Source organism: Herpailurus yagouaroundi, unplaced genomic scaffold (genome assembly GCF_014898765.1).
Source record: "Herpailurus yagouaroundi ecotype Mexico unplaced genomic scaffold, PumYag 184, whole genome shotgun sequence".
In the NCBI taxonomy this organism is placed as follows: domain Eukaryota; kingdom Metazoa; phylum Chordata; class Mammalia; order Carnivora; family Felidae; genus Herpailurus; species Herpailurus yagouaroundi.
The window spans coordinates 13,729,933-13,745,947 of record NW_024412415.1 but is presented as its reverse complement, the minus strand read 5'-3'; the positions used below and the strand labels follow the sequence as shown (position 1 = coordinate 13,745,947).

Genomic DNA, 16,015 nt, shown 5'->3' with positions numbered 1-16,015 from the left:
GAGGGCAGGCACTAATATGATATAAATGGCAGCAGCAGAGTAAGCCATTACATTGAACTAGAGCCTTATAAATTGTTCATTGCCCCTTGTAACCAAACAGTGAAAGGCAAGTGGGGGGGGGGGCTTGGCCCACTCTCAAGCCTGAAGCAATATCCTCTAGGAGACCTCCAGACAAGTCGGTGCACCCAATTTTTATAAATGGCACTTTGGACAACTATTTATCACTGATTAAAGCCTGTCTGGTCTTATATTTCGAAGTCATCTTTGCTGTCCGGTATTTTTCACTGCATAAAACCTGGTATCCACCAACTAGCATTTACTGGATTTCCCTTTAACTCTTTGATTGCCATCAGTATTAACAACTACTTATCATTCCCCGATTACCATCTGAGTTCTTGTTCCTGGGTTCTTGTTGTCCAAAAAGAATGAGCCAAAGATCTTTTCATGCTTAGTCACTGTCCTTTAAAAAATAAAGAAGACAAAGTCTTCTCTGGGCTTCTCTAGTCTAAATATCTCCTTCTCTACCTTGTTGGCTCACTCTCTGCAGTCTTTCCAAGTCCTCCTTGTTTTCCTCCTTATTATTAAAAATTAAATTCCTATTCCATGCTCTATTCACCTCCACAAATGCTCATGCAATTCCAGTTTAAAAAGGAAATAAATGACCATATCCCTGGCAGCTGTGATTATCCCCATCTCTGTACCATTATCAACATTTAATGGGTTCCTATGAAGTTGAGGACACGATACTGGCCACAAATTGCTGAAGCAAGCCCAGTCTCTGCCCCCAGGGCAATCCACCTCGTGAAATAAACTGGTATGGCCCAGCCTGGACAACAAACAGTGGGTCAGGGTGGGCTAATTGGGGGAGGAAAGCATATGGAGGAAATGGCTTTGGTAAAGGACAACTCCCCCAATTTGCTAATGCTGGAAAAGCAGTTTTATTACTTATTGAGGGTGGAGGTCAGTCTATAAAGGGTTAAGGAGACTGCATGGTAAGGATCCAGAGGCACTGGGTACAGGTCACTATTCTTAAGAAAACAAAACTGATGTGAAGGATATACAACAGTTAAGGGTCATTCCAAGGTCAGGAGAAGAGTCTCCTCTCAGATACAAATTTCCTGGTGGGGAAGAGGAGGAGAGGAAGGAGAAGGAAACAAATAAGCAACAAAAAAGGCAACAAAAACAAAAAACCTTTCCATCTGATGATTTTAAGGCTATATTTGCTCCCAGTCTCAGTTTCCTGAGGTAACTCCAAAAAAGAAAAAGGAAAGCTCAAAATAGAATTCACTGCATTCCTTGTACCACAATATAGGTGTGTAATGAATGCACGGAAGGGAGAAAATAGGTTTTTCCTATAAAAAAAAAAAGCACACAATCCGCTGTCATCCTAGAGTCCTTCAAGTAGGTGGATTTCAGAGTGGGCCTGTTCGACCTCAAAGACATCTGCCTTCCAATCTGAGAGTCTATGATCTAATTTCCAACAAACCCACCTGGAAAACTCCTGGTAAGCAATACCTGACAATGTGACCACAATGGAAAACTCAGGCAGCCAGGGAATCAGGGGCAGCCATGCAACTGCCTACAACAGTGTCTTTCCTCTGAATATCTAAGGATCATAGATGGAGGTTCATTCCTTATTCATTATAAAGCTAAAGACCTGAAAACTCTCCTGACCATGGTATTACTTTTCCTAGAAGTGTAGCTGGAAGTTGCAAAATTAGAGAGCATCACTGGCTCTTGAAAATGGTGTTTTTCTAGAAAGCACTGCTCTACCCCCAAGGAAAGTGCTTCAGTCCAGCACATCCCTCAACAAGCCTTATTCTTGGGCACTTAAGGTTTTTGTTTTTGTTTTTATTTTTTTGTTTTGTTTTGTTTCTTCTTTTTATACAAAAAAAAATTTAAAGAAAATGTATTACTCAACACAGCTCCTTTTGAGTGTGGATTCCTTGCCACGTTGATGATACAAGGCTCTGGTTCAGCTTCCAGGAGAATATTTTGGCCACTTCATAATTATTTTGCATGAGCAAGTCTTATGACTAATGCATCAGTTACTTAGCACTTTAATGATGTCTTTTTCTAAATAATTTCTTTTAATTGAGGCACCTCACTTATTAGCTTGGTAGAGCTGTAGCCAAGGGCACACTTCTATGACACATACTAATTCACAGTGTCCCTACCAGATAGATGGGACTTTTCTGTCCCTTAGCTGTCTATCCATAGAGAACACTGGGGAGGAATTCTGAACAGTTAGTATTCTAGGCTTCTTCTTATTCCCTGGGAAGGTACAACAAATTGATGAGATAGTAAATTAGACTTTTGTTAAATCAACTCAGTTTGACAGTAATGGTTAAATTCAAACCAGAACATCAATAGAACTGAAAAGTAAGTTGACTCTGTCACTTTGATGTGCCTGTGACTGCTATGACCATCTGAGAGCAAATGGATAATGCATACCATTTAATTCCACAGGATCCTTTTGTAATTTCATTTAAGTTAGTTTTCAGGCCAGACTACTCATATTGGGGAAGTCAACTTAAGTACTGGGGGGTTCAGCATGATAATGAGCTAAGCTTACATCAAGGTAACTGGGTGACAATGCAACTTACACCATTATGAAATGGTGTATGTATGAATCTGACACTCCTGATAGCTGGGTCTATAAAGTCACTATAAAAAAGGTGTTGTTCTCAACAAAAACCATCCATTCCACAAGGCTCAACAGGGGTAACCGTGCATGTAGAGCCCAGTCGCTCTGAAGTCAAAGGCTTCATTCTGCAGCCAACCTGTTGCCCACAATTCGAGGTGTGGTTTTCTGGTTTCTAAAAGTAACTTTCTATCTCTGTCTTCCTTTTCAGATCCACCCAAATTATAGCTTTGGCTGTGAAGAAGGGTTGGAAAAATGACTGCATAGTGAAAAAGGTATTTTTTTAAAAAAAATAATTGCACCATTTACTTGTTCTGCTTCAAGTCTAGCCCGCAGAGTCAAAACATATCGAAATGACACAAGACAGCCTCACTGAAAAGTTGTCCTATGCATGGCTCATGTCTTTCACTAACTGAAGACATATGCTCCCAATAGCCTGTTGCAGATCATGTTCTAGGAAGAGGCTAGCTTTGCTCCAACTCCTCAGAAATTCTCAGAGGAAAGGAAAACTGCACAATGCCCCTCTGCTGGGGCTACCTCCAGGAGGGGGTCCTTCCTTTCAGTTTCAGGTCTCTGTGCTCTTTCTGGGGGTAAAGAGTTCCTATTGTTATGTAAGGGTCTATGTAGAAATCTATATCCAGCCCCAAATTATCAACTAGCAGAATACCTGCTACATTCATTAATTCATTCTGTAGTACTTATTGAGAGCCTGTTATATCTCAGGGATGATTTCAGGCACTTTATATCAGTGAAGGTCCTTGTGGAGTTGGCAGTCCTGGCAAGGGTAGTGAGAAGACAGAAAATAACAATAGACATAATAAGTATGAATATATTAGTAGGTGATAAGGGCTAAGAAAAATAAAACAGATCTCAATAAGGGGATTGGGAATTCCAGGAAGAGGGGATTTAGCAATTTTAGAATATGGTATTCTGGCTAGTTCCTTTGAAAGGTATACTTGAGCAAAGACTTGAAGGAGATGAAAAAGTTGGTGATACCAATGTATGGAAGATCATTTCATGCAGAGGGAACATCTAGTGAGAAAGCCCTAAGTCAAAATCATGAATGCCATGTTTTGAGAAAGTCTAAGAGGCCAATGTGGACTCTTCTAGTGTGACTGTGGGGGTGTTAGTGGGGCAGTGGGGTGCTATAGGAGATGAGGTCAAAGAATAATAGGAGTCCAGGTCATGTGGAGTCTTGTAGATCAGTGATTCTCAAACTTTGAAATGGATGTAGATCATCTGGGATCTTGTGAAAACGAAGAGTCATATCCACTTGGTGAGGGGCAGGGCCTGAGATTTTCCATCTCTAACAAGTTCCCAGTTTGCCTCTGGTGCTGTCGCTCAATTGCCCATACTTCAAGTAGCAGAACTTCCAACCACTGTAAATGACTTTTACTCTGAATAATGTAGGGAATACACTGAAAAATTCTGTGACTGTTGAGGACAGACTGCAATGGGGGAAAAGCAGAGAAGAAGGGAGACCAGTTAGGAGACTATTGTAGTAATACAGGCAAGGGATAGTGATGACTTGGATTAAGGAGCTATCAGTGGAAGTAATTAGATTCTGGATATATGTTGAGAGTAGAGCTATAACAATTTCCTGATGGATTAGAAGTCGTGTGTAAGAGAGTCAGGAGACAAAATGATGCTAAAGTGTTTGACCTGAGCAACTGGGAAATAGAGTGGCCATCAACTTGAAATGGGGACTGCTGCAAGTGGAATATGTTCTAGAATGTAGGTTTAGGAGTTCAGTTTGGACATGATACATGTGATGATGTTAAAAAGGCAAAGTCTGGAATTTGAAAGAGAGGGCTGGACTGGACATGAATGTGGGAGTAGTTGACAGAATGTATTTAAAGCCATAAAACTGAATGAGTGTGTAGATAGAAAAGTAATAGCCTTGGGCACTCATCTCCTGGACTTCCATCAGGGAGTCTCCTGTCCCTAGGAGACAACACAGAGGAAGGCTGGAAAGTGGATTCTCTCTCCGGTTTCACTGGAAGCCACGCTTGTGAACTGCGTTTGAAGTGTCCTTCCACATTTCCCATACACCTCCCAGTCATATGGGTAACAAGGCCATTGTGTCTTTAATAATGGCTTATGGACACATGTAGAGAGGGAGAAAAAGTGTACTTTCCCACCCACTACAGTTTCAGTTTCTATGATGAAGCTACATCTATCAGCATGAATTATTATCTGAATGGTCAACAACTTGAAGTCTCTTCAGAGTTTGTTGAAACAAGTGAAAAATCACCCAGTGAAAGGTAGTAGCACAAACATTTACTTATTCATTCAACGACACAGAGTGTTGACACACAGTGTCCGGCCTAAACAATACAGAAGCTACAGAGAACATTACCTATAGATCTTACCTACCTAACCACTTCAATAATCTTAACAGCTGAGCTTGGCTGAGATGCTTTAAGAACAAACCACACACACACACACACACACACACACACACACACACACCTGCCCCTGGGAATCTATCTTGGAACCTACTCAAACCTACTCATTCTCTCTGGCTAAGCTTCTGTTGCAGATTTATCCCTTTATGACCTTTCTTTTATCTACCTGCTACCTTGCTAATTGAACTTTAGGCTCATCTATTTTCCTGGAATGCATATTTGGCCTAAGGCCAGTTCTACCCATGCCTAAGGCCAGCTGTAGTTCCCAAGATCCGGGGTGGGCAAAGCTGTAGGCCCTCTGTTTACTCAGTACTGGAGATAATTAGGAACTCTCCTTAAGAAAATTATGGTATAATAGAGATTAGTATTACATGATTGCTTAACAAATGACTGATTATTTAATTTGATGTACACATAGATGTGGACTATGAGTAGCATAGATGCTATTATGTAACTTATGGACCTTTGGTCCATTTTGCCTTATGTTCCATCTCAGACTATGGTACCATTTTTGGAGAATATTGTCATTCTCTGATATCCCTCCAATGGTTAAGTGTGCCTGGTTTCTATTAGTAATTCACTCTGGGTCTCTCATCCATGAATTTATCTATATCTTTCCTGAAACTATTGACATTTTAGAATGTGCCATCTCTGGGGGGTAATGACATAACATTTTATGTATCACTGGAAAGTGACAATGGAGAAGAAATCTGTCAAGGCCTGCTTTGGTTTCTGTTCCCCTAGCCTACCTCTCCCAACAGCATGGCACACATTCCTCCCACCTATAGACAAAGTCCTGCCCCAGGCTCTAGGGCCAATCCTATCTTTAATCACAAGGATTTAAACAGTTCTCCTTCAACACTGACTCAGAATCAAATCACTGTAGCTGCCAGTTCATTAGACAGCATGACCCAGTTCTATAAATGAGTTTCTGTCTTATTCCTGAGATCAGCTCCCTACCTTGTACCCTAGTTCTGGCAGCATAATCTTTGTCTTGCTCCTTTGTGTTGAGGTCCCCAGCTTGGTAACCTTCCCAGTACTACTCCCAGCCTTCTAGGAATATCTCCTGCCTTTTTTCCCCAGGGCTGGGGTGATGGGAATCCTAGCCCTGAACACTGGAACTGCCTGATGCTGCCTGTTTGCATGTCTGCCTGCTTCATGATCCCACATTTCTGTGCTCTTCCCACCTATCAGCACTGCATGGTGTTTCATATCTGATCCTCTACACTCACTGCTTTCTGGATCCATCTGTTGTTACTGGTTTAACTATGTGCAGGCCAGGAGTGAGGCATGAAAGATACTTGCTCTACTATGAGCTTCACTATGAGCAAGTGAAATAAGGAATATTAACCTGAGCACTGCTTACTGCTGTGCAGGTTACATACTGCTCAATTGCAGAGGACAACATATGCAATGTCTGAAAGGTACAGCATATCGCAATGTAAACGGCACCCCCTGGAGTTGTGCTGTGCAGCAACCCTGATGCTAACCACAGCTTGATATCCTGGGGATATAACTTAGAGATTGTGCTTATAGAAAGTTAAGTGGTTATCAGCTTATGCATCAGTGTTTAACATATCATCAGCATTTAAGTTTGGGAATGCTGACTCAAAGCCAGATAAACTTTAATTATAGCCTAATAACAGAGTCAGATTCCAAAGAAAAACAAGTAAGGCAGTATGCCTAATCCCGAACACTTAGTAAAGTTAAATAATTTAACAGACAGTAAGAATTAAAATTGTCATGATTGAGGCAGGCTGTTTGCCCAGGACAGGTGGCTTCTTTCTGAAATGTTACAGTACATGTTTCAGACTGTACTGGTCCTCGGAGCGTATGTGTGGCCTGAGGTGTGCCAAAGGCATTGCTGCTTCCAATCATTTCCTCCTCCCACCTGCCACAGGACATAGCTCCTCAACATTAAAGTCAGGTTTTAGGACTAACTGAATTGGAGCCCCACTTAGCTCCCTCACTTGCTCCTCCATCCCCCTAGCCCCCCAAATTTATCTTAGAAGTCCATTAGTATTCATCTTAACACAAAGCAACATTAACTCAATGGTTCGTGTATATGGTTCTGAAGGGATATGCTACAGGCCAGATGTAATGGGCAAGGACAGGAAACAATAATCTCAAGACATAGGGGCAACCTAATATATTTAAGGAAGTGGAAATTGATCTGAGAGGCAGGAGATGTGGGATCCAGTGGAGGTTACACTACTAACCACAGTGCAACCGTGGCCAAGCCATGCTAATCTCTGGGCATCTGCCCTTTCAACTGTAAAGATGAGGGAGTTGAGTTAGAAGACATCTAACGTATTTTCCACCACTGAATCACAGATTATAAATTGGCAGTTGAAGCTTGTTTTGTCGTGGAGTCCCTCAGTGGTGATCTTCAGACAGCCCAAGGACACAGATTAAACTGATGGCATAGGAATCCCCAACCAGGGTGGAGGAATGTCCCAAACCAACTCCACCTCCTCCACTATTCCCTCCTAGGCAGCTCTGAAGGAAGATGAATGCTTAATTGCAAAGTAGGCGCTCAAGCAACAGCCATGTGTAATTGAAAAGGTGATTTCATAGGCACCATTTAAAACATAAGGAACCTGGAAACCATACACCTTGGCATTCACTCAGAAGGTGGTATTGTGAATATTTACTATATGCCTAGATTTGCCTCTCATAAATTAGATTATAATGTGCGTGGTTAATTCTAGCAAGGTATTAATATCACATTAATCTGAGTCATAAAAATAAAGTGTTTATAGATCTCATTCAGCTTGCTAAGAACCAAGTGCCATATGGAAGGTGGTGTCAGAGGATGAGGTTCACAGATGAGTCTCCACACTTCTGTTCAAGGAAAGACACCCATATTTTCAAGTCCACTGATGTCTTCTGCCTATTAGATTTAGCTCAAGCTCCATTTTTCCCAGAGCAGCCTCCACCAAGCCAGCCTGCAGTACCCCTCTTCCTGATGTCCAGAGGCACTTACTGCCTGCACCTGATAATGAACCCCTGCATCCTGACCATTGTATGTTTTTCTCTAATCACATATATGTCAGCCTTGACATTCTGATTAGATTGTAAGCTCCTTCAGACCAAGATCCTGTGATGCATTGCTCTTTTATCTTTTCAAGGGCCGGGCATTGGAGGAGGGCACATATTTAATGGTCAACAAACATGTTTTGAATAGAATTAATTTCACAGACTTTTTAAGAGTCTGTGGGCCAGGTTGGGAGACACACTAACAGATTAGAGGATCTCTGTCTTAAGTATTTACCAAGGGACTTAAAAGAGAAAAACGTGTGCACATAATCACTGAGACACAAAGGTAGTGAAAAAAAAAGAACAAACCATTTTGCAATCAAAGAGGAGAGAGCAATTCATTGCAAAAGATGGTTCTCAAACTGCAGCATGCATTGGAATCACCTGAAGGGCACACCTGACTAAGCTCCACTTCCAGAATTTCTTATTCAGTTTTGGAAATGGCCTCAACATTTGCATTTCTCACTAGTCCCTAGGTGATGAACTAACCCTAGCTCAGGGGCAATACTTTGAGAACCACTGGGCTAAAAGGCAAATAGGCCTGAAATAATGAAAAGCATCTCAGCAGTTATTTTTATCTTTTTGAAAGGACTGGAGGGGACACTGCCAAGTAAGCACTATGAGTAAGAGAGGTAGAGATATGGAGGCACCCACAATGTTTAGGGATGGCAAATAGCTGTATGCAGAGATGAGATTCCCAGAATCCAGGGGCATTATTTTCGGCACCTTCAATGTCATGCCATGGAACCTGGGTTCCTTATTGGGTGATAGAGAATACGGGACTGTTGTACACAGATTCCAAGGAAAGGCTGACAACAGGCAACAATGGAGAATGGACAACAGGGCTTGATAATTAAGCCACTAAACCAATCTGTCTTTATTAAGGGAAACCAAAATAGAACTGAGACATGTGTTCATCCGAAAGCTGCTCCATATGTTTCTGGAGTTCATCTGAGTAAGCAGGACAAAGGTCTCAATTTGATCATTGTCCAGGGTTTTGGGATTCTGCTTTTATTATCACTCATACACACAGAAACACACAGGTACGCCAGAATTTAGAATACGCCTCTTCATACACCCACATGAGTCTGTAGCTGTGAAGTTAGGATTTAGCCCCAGTGCTAAATGCATAGGTGTGGAAGTGCTGCCAAATGCACAGGGTAGGATACTTCTCTAAGTCAAATCATGAGCTGTCCAGAATGGAAACACGATGCACCAAGTAGAGCTAAAGAGGAGGAAAAGGGTATTGAACTTTCCCATCAGGTTCTGTTTGAATGAAAAAGTTGGGTTTGAACTCTGTTTCCCCAAATAAAAATGAAAGCCAACACATAGTGCTAGACGCTATTCTAAACACAATAAATACATCATGCTATTTAATCCTCACAAGAGATGATCGCTATCTTCATTTTACAGATGAGAAAACTAAGACACAGAGAAGTAGAGAAATATGACAAGGTCACACAGCTAGTAAGAGGTGGAGCCAGGATTTGAAATCAGAAAGGCCCCAAATCAGCATCTGTGTGTTTAACCACCATGCTAGGTTTGCACTCTGAGTTGTGCAAGATCCTGAGGCTACACGTGCATTTGAAAAATAGTCTCGATTTGTCCCTCATTCCTCTTCCCTCCTTTTCTCTCTTCCCACTGCCTTCCCGAATTATTGAACATCTATGTTTGCCAGGCACTATGCACATAAATTGAAGCTGCTTTTTAAAAGTTGAACGAAGCAGCTGTTCTCAGCAAAGAAATAATTTTAGCAGTGAACCCCATATGTGGCCAGTATACAGGGTCTTCAAAAAGATCAAACCACTCCATGGGGCCACCCTCTCACAGTGCAGCTTTGGCTACACTTGCAACTTAATAAAATTCCAGGACCTCGTCCCCAGTCTCATTGAGTTTCCTATCACAAACTGTACTGAACCTTTTTGCAATGCCAAATAGGATTCAAAACCCCCTGGAAGAAGAGAGTGCAAAGAGGGCTTTTATATAGTTATGGGAAAAAAATACCTTAAAACACATGCATCTGAAGCCTTCTTTCAATTCTCCCATGGAATGCTAACCTTTATTTGCAGTTTGTGAGATTCATGTCAGAAGCTTGCTATAGCCTGAGGTTTAAACCAGAGAGATTCTGACTTGGTCCTGAGGCAGGTACCTTTGTAGCTTTCTAATCTCTCTCTCTCTGAAGTTCAGGGCTTTTAAGAGAGGTTGGTGATGTTCCCTGCGGAGGATTTTCTGTCATTTCGTGGGCAGGAATACATGGTTGTGATACAAAGAACTCAAGTTGAAATCTCTTTTCGTTCTGCTTAATTGCCATTATTGGCCTAATTGCAGGTACGGGGCTCAAAGAGAACGCATGTCACTTGCCATCTGTAGCCGGAAGGTGCTTGAATCAAACCAAATCTGTTCAGGATGCAAAAGACACTTTAGCATATGCAGATGCCCGAAATGGCTTTACAGACCCAAATCCTTTTAATAAGCTTAAGACAGGCCTGAATTTATTTAAATGTCTAATTCTAAATGTACGTATGCCTGGTAGTAATGTTTACCATCTGTCTGACACTGCCTGTTGAGGTAATTGTCAAGCTACAGTATGACATATGGTGCACATATTTGGACCTTAAATATAACAGCCTTGGCATGAAACAATTGGAAACCAAGATTTAATCTTTGGTATCATTCAAGTTGGAGTTGAACAAACAGACAGTTCTGGGCTATTACTGTTTTCTTCCTTGATGATAAATACTCCTCCGTAGACATGCTTGAGAACAACATTGGAGGGACAGGCCTCGTTTCAATGCACTGCCTTTCTCTTGCTCTGGCTCCCGCACTTAGAAACCCGGTTTCTAAGTTGGAAACCCAGTCTTCCAGTTGGAATGGCAATTCTGCAGTGGAGGCCAGAAGCCAGTCTCCAGCCCAGGCAGCATGTGGTCTCAGCCAAAGAATATAAGGAGGGTCCCACTTGAGAGCAGAGCTGGTTGCCCGGGTGGAAGAGGCTGAGCAGAATCCGAGGCAATGGCAACAGCCTCAGATCTTCTTTCTACTCTTTATTCTATTTGCCTATCTTCCCTTTTCATCTCCATTCTATTTATTTTGCTTTCCAATTGTCATGTCAAATATGGTAGCATTGGAGGAAAGGAAGGGAGGAAGAAAGGCTAGAAGCTGACAGCTCCAGGAGCCCCCCTAATGCCCCAGGGAAATGCACATGACTCCAAGAGATGAGAACAACACCCTTTTCAAGTTATTTTGGTTAAATGATGGAGACCCTAGAGTGACAAATATCTCGGGCACTGCTCCCTTCATTCTTTAAATACTAGCAGCACTGTAGCATTAGATACAGCTGTGTAGATGCCTAAAGCCTGACTTGAAAGACCTACTTTATGCTTGGATTAGAGGATGAGTATAGCTATTGTGGTTGCAGTCGCTGTCTGGGTCTAAAGTGGTGTAAATATGGCAACAGGAATAATATAACTCTTGCAGTAATGTAACTAAGAATGTGGTCAGTGCCTCTTGTCAATGGGTATGGCATGTCATTATGCACAGCACTCCATACAATAATAGCTTCCAGTATAAAGTCAACATAGACACTCTTTCTCTAACCCTGTTTCTATCCCTAGGCTCCACTGCTTCTTCATTTAGAAAAGGAAGCATGGGGGATTCTGGAGGATGAGCATGATACTCAACAATGATGTGTGTGTGCGTGTGTGCCTGCACAGTTCGGGAGGTTTGGAAGATGAAAATGACAATATGCGGGGTTAGCCACAAAGGTAATCCAGCCTTGGATCTTCCCCCAGTCTGAAATGACGACTTGATTCCATATTTTGGCCTCCTGCCAAGTTCTGTATTTAAGCCTGAAGCTTAACATGTCCTCTGTTCCTAATTAGCAACAAGGCTAAATTTAGCAAAGGTTTCTCTGGTGCCACCACAGTCACAAAACGATTCTAAAATCTAACATGAAGGCATGTTACTTGATGGATTTAGGAAAAGACAAAACAAACCTGAAGGTGCCTCTCTGAGATCTGATGGCTCCTGGTGCCAAGAAATTTTGAGGCAAAGGGATAAAATTGGCTATTGTGTAAATATGTAAGTTTTGATACAGGAAAGGCCCTCCCTTGGGGCTCAGAGTACACAGTGTGGCAGCCCAGGGGTTACACTCTCAAAGAGGCCTAGCCCAGGGGAGCAATGAGAAGAGGGCAAGATTCATTTCTCATGCCTCCCAGCTCCCCATTAGGATGTTGCTGTTCTGCCTCCTTTCCTCTGACCACCCCCCAGCCCAACAGATCAAAGTTCCCCTGTGCACTGTCATCCCCCTGCCCCTTGACTCCCCAAATTCTCGGCATGTTGAGACTTCATGAAGTTGTTTTGCAGCAGTAACCCCCGTATCAGCCTTTCCTCCTGGTTGGTGCTTCCTCTCCACTCTCCACTGCTTTTTATTTTTTAAATATTTCACATCTACAGAGAAGCTGCATGAATATGATGATGATGAACGATGAACAGGTGTATCACCTTCACTGTGCGTCACCTTGCTGCTTATACTTTATTTTTCCTTTATCTCTTTCCTTGTATGTGTGTGTGTTGGGGGGGGGGGTGTGCATGTACGATGTATGCGGTATTTTGGGTTGTGTTGCTGACCATTTGAGAGTTAGTTGGGCATCCCAACTCCTTCACTCCTCGGTATTTTCACATTCATCCCCTAAGAATAAGGACATTAGCTAGATAATCACAGTTATGACCATCACACTTAGGAAATTTAACACTGATACTCTACGACTAGCTAATATACAGCCCATGTTCACATTTCCCCAATTGTCCCACGTGTCTGCTATAGGACTTTTATGTGCCATACTGATGTTTATGGAAGGTCTAGGCCAGTGGTTTTGCAGAATGGGCTTACTGCTGTAAACGTCACTAAGTATTATCACTTTTGCTACCTCCTCAGTGGTCTCAAACATCACTGGACACTGTTAAATCTTATGTTCTTATTTTCACTTAAGGTAAAGAATGAAGATGCCAGATGACTTGATGGAGGGCAGACACCCAGCCCAGGACCAGCCAGAGGAACCAGGGCAGAAGAGCATGTTTATGGTCCTTTTTCCTGCCTTCATTTCAGATCCCCCCTAGTGCTGTAACTCCAGCTCACATGAGGCCTGATTTCCTTCCTTACTCCTAATCTATATCTGCTTCTCATGCAAACAGCCATGTTGAGCCACTGTAATTATGACAGGAACCAGACAAATTCTCCTGATGGTGACAAGCCCATACTCCCCACTTCTCCTTTTTTCCATCAAGGACAGGGAATTTCCACTCCCCTCCACAAAGAGAAAAACTGTGGTGAGACTCTACTGGACTCCCTCCTCTGTGAAGTGACTCAGATCTGAGCATGCCTGGCTAGCCCATTCCTCTTTTGCTCCAAGCTGCCTGTCTGAGTGGACACACTTACATGCTCTCGTTAGACTCTGTGTGTGACTGCATGCATGGTGGGTGCAGTTAGGCAGGTCACGGTCAGCGTAGAGAGCAGAGTAAGAGGCCTGTGTGGTGGCATATCAAAGCCATGTCATGTTCTCAAATTAGCCTCATCAAAAATAAAGCTGCTATTTTGATATTTATCTGTCTGGTGCCTGCAATTCCCTGTTGTTTTCTATCTCAGGAGGGCTAAATGGTCTTATTTGTTGGCTCTCTGAATCCCCAACTTTCTGATCAGAGTATTAACCATAATAGAGCAACACAAGTTTCCCCCTGCCCTCACCATGGAGTGGAATGGATGCTGTGTCTGCACTGAACTCTTCCCTCTTGAAGGGTACGATGGGTTGCCTAGGCTGTGGGACAATGGGGAGAACCCAGGGCTGCTCAGGCAGGGTGGGGGTGGTGAGGACAGAGGCAGCCAGCCAGCTTGAGTTGAGCCCCAGCCAGCTGATCTGCCAGGAGACTCCACAGAATTCAGAAGGTGGGAGGAGAGGCTCATGATTCTTTTAAGCAGGTGCAAAGAAGTTGAAAATGGACAGGCTGACTCCCCATTTTAAACTCTGTGGGGAAAGGGCAGGTCTGGCTGAACAGCAGTATAGCACATCATCTTTGGAGACCGGGCGGGTGGTTGCTGGACGGCAGCGGAGGAGCAGGGGGCTTTATGTCTGGCTGCCAAAGGCTAATGCGTTTGCTATGCAAACTGAGCCTTGGGTTCCTACCAGGTTCTCTGGAGACACTTGGGCTTCTTTACCAGGAGGTGACTGAGCTGTTCTTTCTAACAAAGACTTGCCCTTAGATAAAAGAAAAATGGCCTGTTGTTAGTCGGGGGTTTGGGGGTGGGATTAAGCTTAAGTGGCAGTAAATATAAGGATTGGGGTCTCTCAACCTTTTGCTTACATCACTAAGGCTTTAAATGATCCTGAGCGATGTCTGGCTTGTCTCTGAGTGTGAGAAGAAACGAAAGACAATGATGTCATTCAAAGCAGAGGTGAGGATGTCTAGGTCTTGAGCTGTCACACATAGGGATGTGATGTGTGAATGTGTGTGTGTGTGTGTGTGTGTGTGTGTGTGTGTGTGAGTGTGTGTACACGTGCACACACAGACACAAGCAAAGATATCGATGTTTCCCCCAAGGAAGAGTGAAGTTACTGTTCATGCTATCTCTGCATGGCTGCCAATACTTGAATAGTTTGGCAAATACCATCGCTTCCACCTCTACCACACACATACGCTTGTTTTTCTTCCCAGAGAGTATGAACAAAATGACCCCAGGCCCTTGGTGTGCTCCCCGAGTCCTGACTAGAATCATTCATTGCCTTCTTGGCGTGTGCTGGGCAGGTTTGATGATAGGGTTTGGTTTCTCAAGTGAAACTTTTGAGACCCTGTGATCACGGGGCTTACACAGTGCATGGCACAAAGGAAGTATCTAGTAAAAGGGTAGACATGTTCTGTTCTTTTCTGTGAGTACCAAACAGTAGGGTGTGCAGGTTTATGACAGGCAGTTCTAGACACAGTTCTGTCGTTTATTAATTTGGTGACTTTGGTAAGTTACTCGATTTCCTTAAGTCTCATTGTCCTCATTTATGAAATAACAATAAGGACTACCTTGTGCTATTGTTTGAGGTTGTCATTCCTGGCAATATTCAGAACTCAATCAAATGTGGGCTGGAGCTAAGAGTAGTGCTTTGTCAATAGGTTGTTATATTGGAGAAAGTCTTAGTGGGCCTCGGCGCCTCATCTCATAATTAACATGGGGTTGGGTTAGAATCTCAAATTAGAAAATATCTGCCATTGCTTTGTAGAGATGTGTGTGTAGGTTGTGGTCCCGGGGACAGGAGTTGCCTTAGGAAGTCTTCAAAGGAGGCTTTGAGTCTCTAATTACTTGGGAAATTTTTCAACAAAAACTCCCAATTTTACATAGTGCTTGCATCAATCCGGAGTCAGAAAATTGCCTTTCTGGACATATAAAAATCTTTAAAGTATATTGGAGAACAAATTAATCTGATACATGAACCTTTGACAGACATCACTAAACTTCTCCACATTATGTTCTCCGCCTGCCTATCAAATATTCTGCGTTAGAAAGAATGGGCCAAAATCTTGCATTGTGGCAACTGAAGGGATTGCTAACTCAAATGTCTAGTCTGTGACTAAATAAATGAGGTTTGCTGCCCAGTGGCATCACATTAGTTGTGGAACTTCTCCCAAGGTTGATATCATTAAGAGAAGGGGGATTTCCATTTGTCTTTAGAAGGAGCAAAAACCATACACAGGGTTCATAAATCATACAGAGACTGAACATGTGCTCGTGTGTGTATGCGCAGGCGCATGTGTATGGATGTAATGAAAATGCTCAGCTACAGCTAAATGCTGACCACCCTCAATTTCTTGTGCTACTGCCATTTTATTCTTTTTCCCCTGTGATGCTCCCATTTTATTCTTTATTTTAGGGTTTCTCTCTTTCACA

At 42.7% G+C, this 16,015-nt stretch overlaps 1 protein-coding gene and 1 long non-coding RNA gene across 2 annotated transcripts in view; one reads left to right on the top strand and one right to left on the bottom strand.

Moving 5' to 3' along the window:
- SEMA6D (semaphorin 6D) overlaps positions 1 to 16,015 on the bottom strand; it is a 575,796-nt gene that overhangs the window by 254,944 nt on the left and 304,837 nt on the right. The gene's annotated exons all lie outside the window — the stretch shown is intronic.
- On the top strand, positions 2,851 to 13,691 carry LOC121041658 (uncharacterized). The gene is made up of 2 exons (XR_005795806.1): positions 2,851 to 2,919; positions 13,080 to 13,691. It is a non-coding gene; the product is annotated as an uncharacterized LOC121041658 (long non-coding RNA).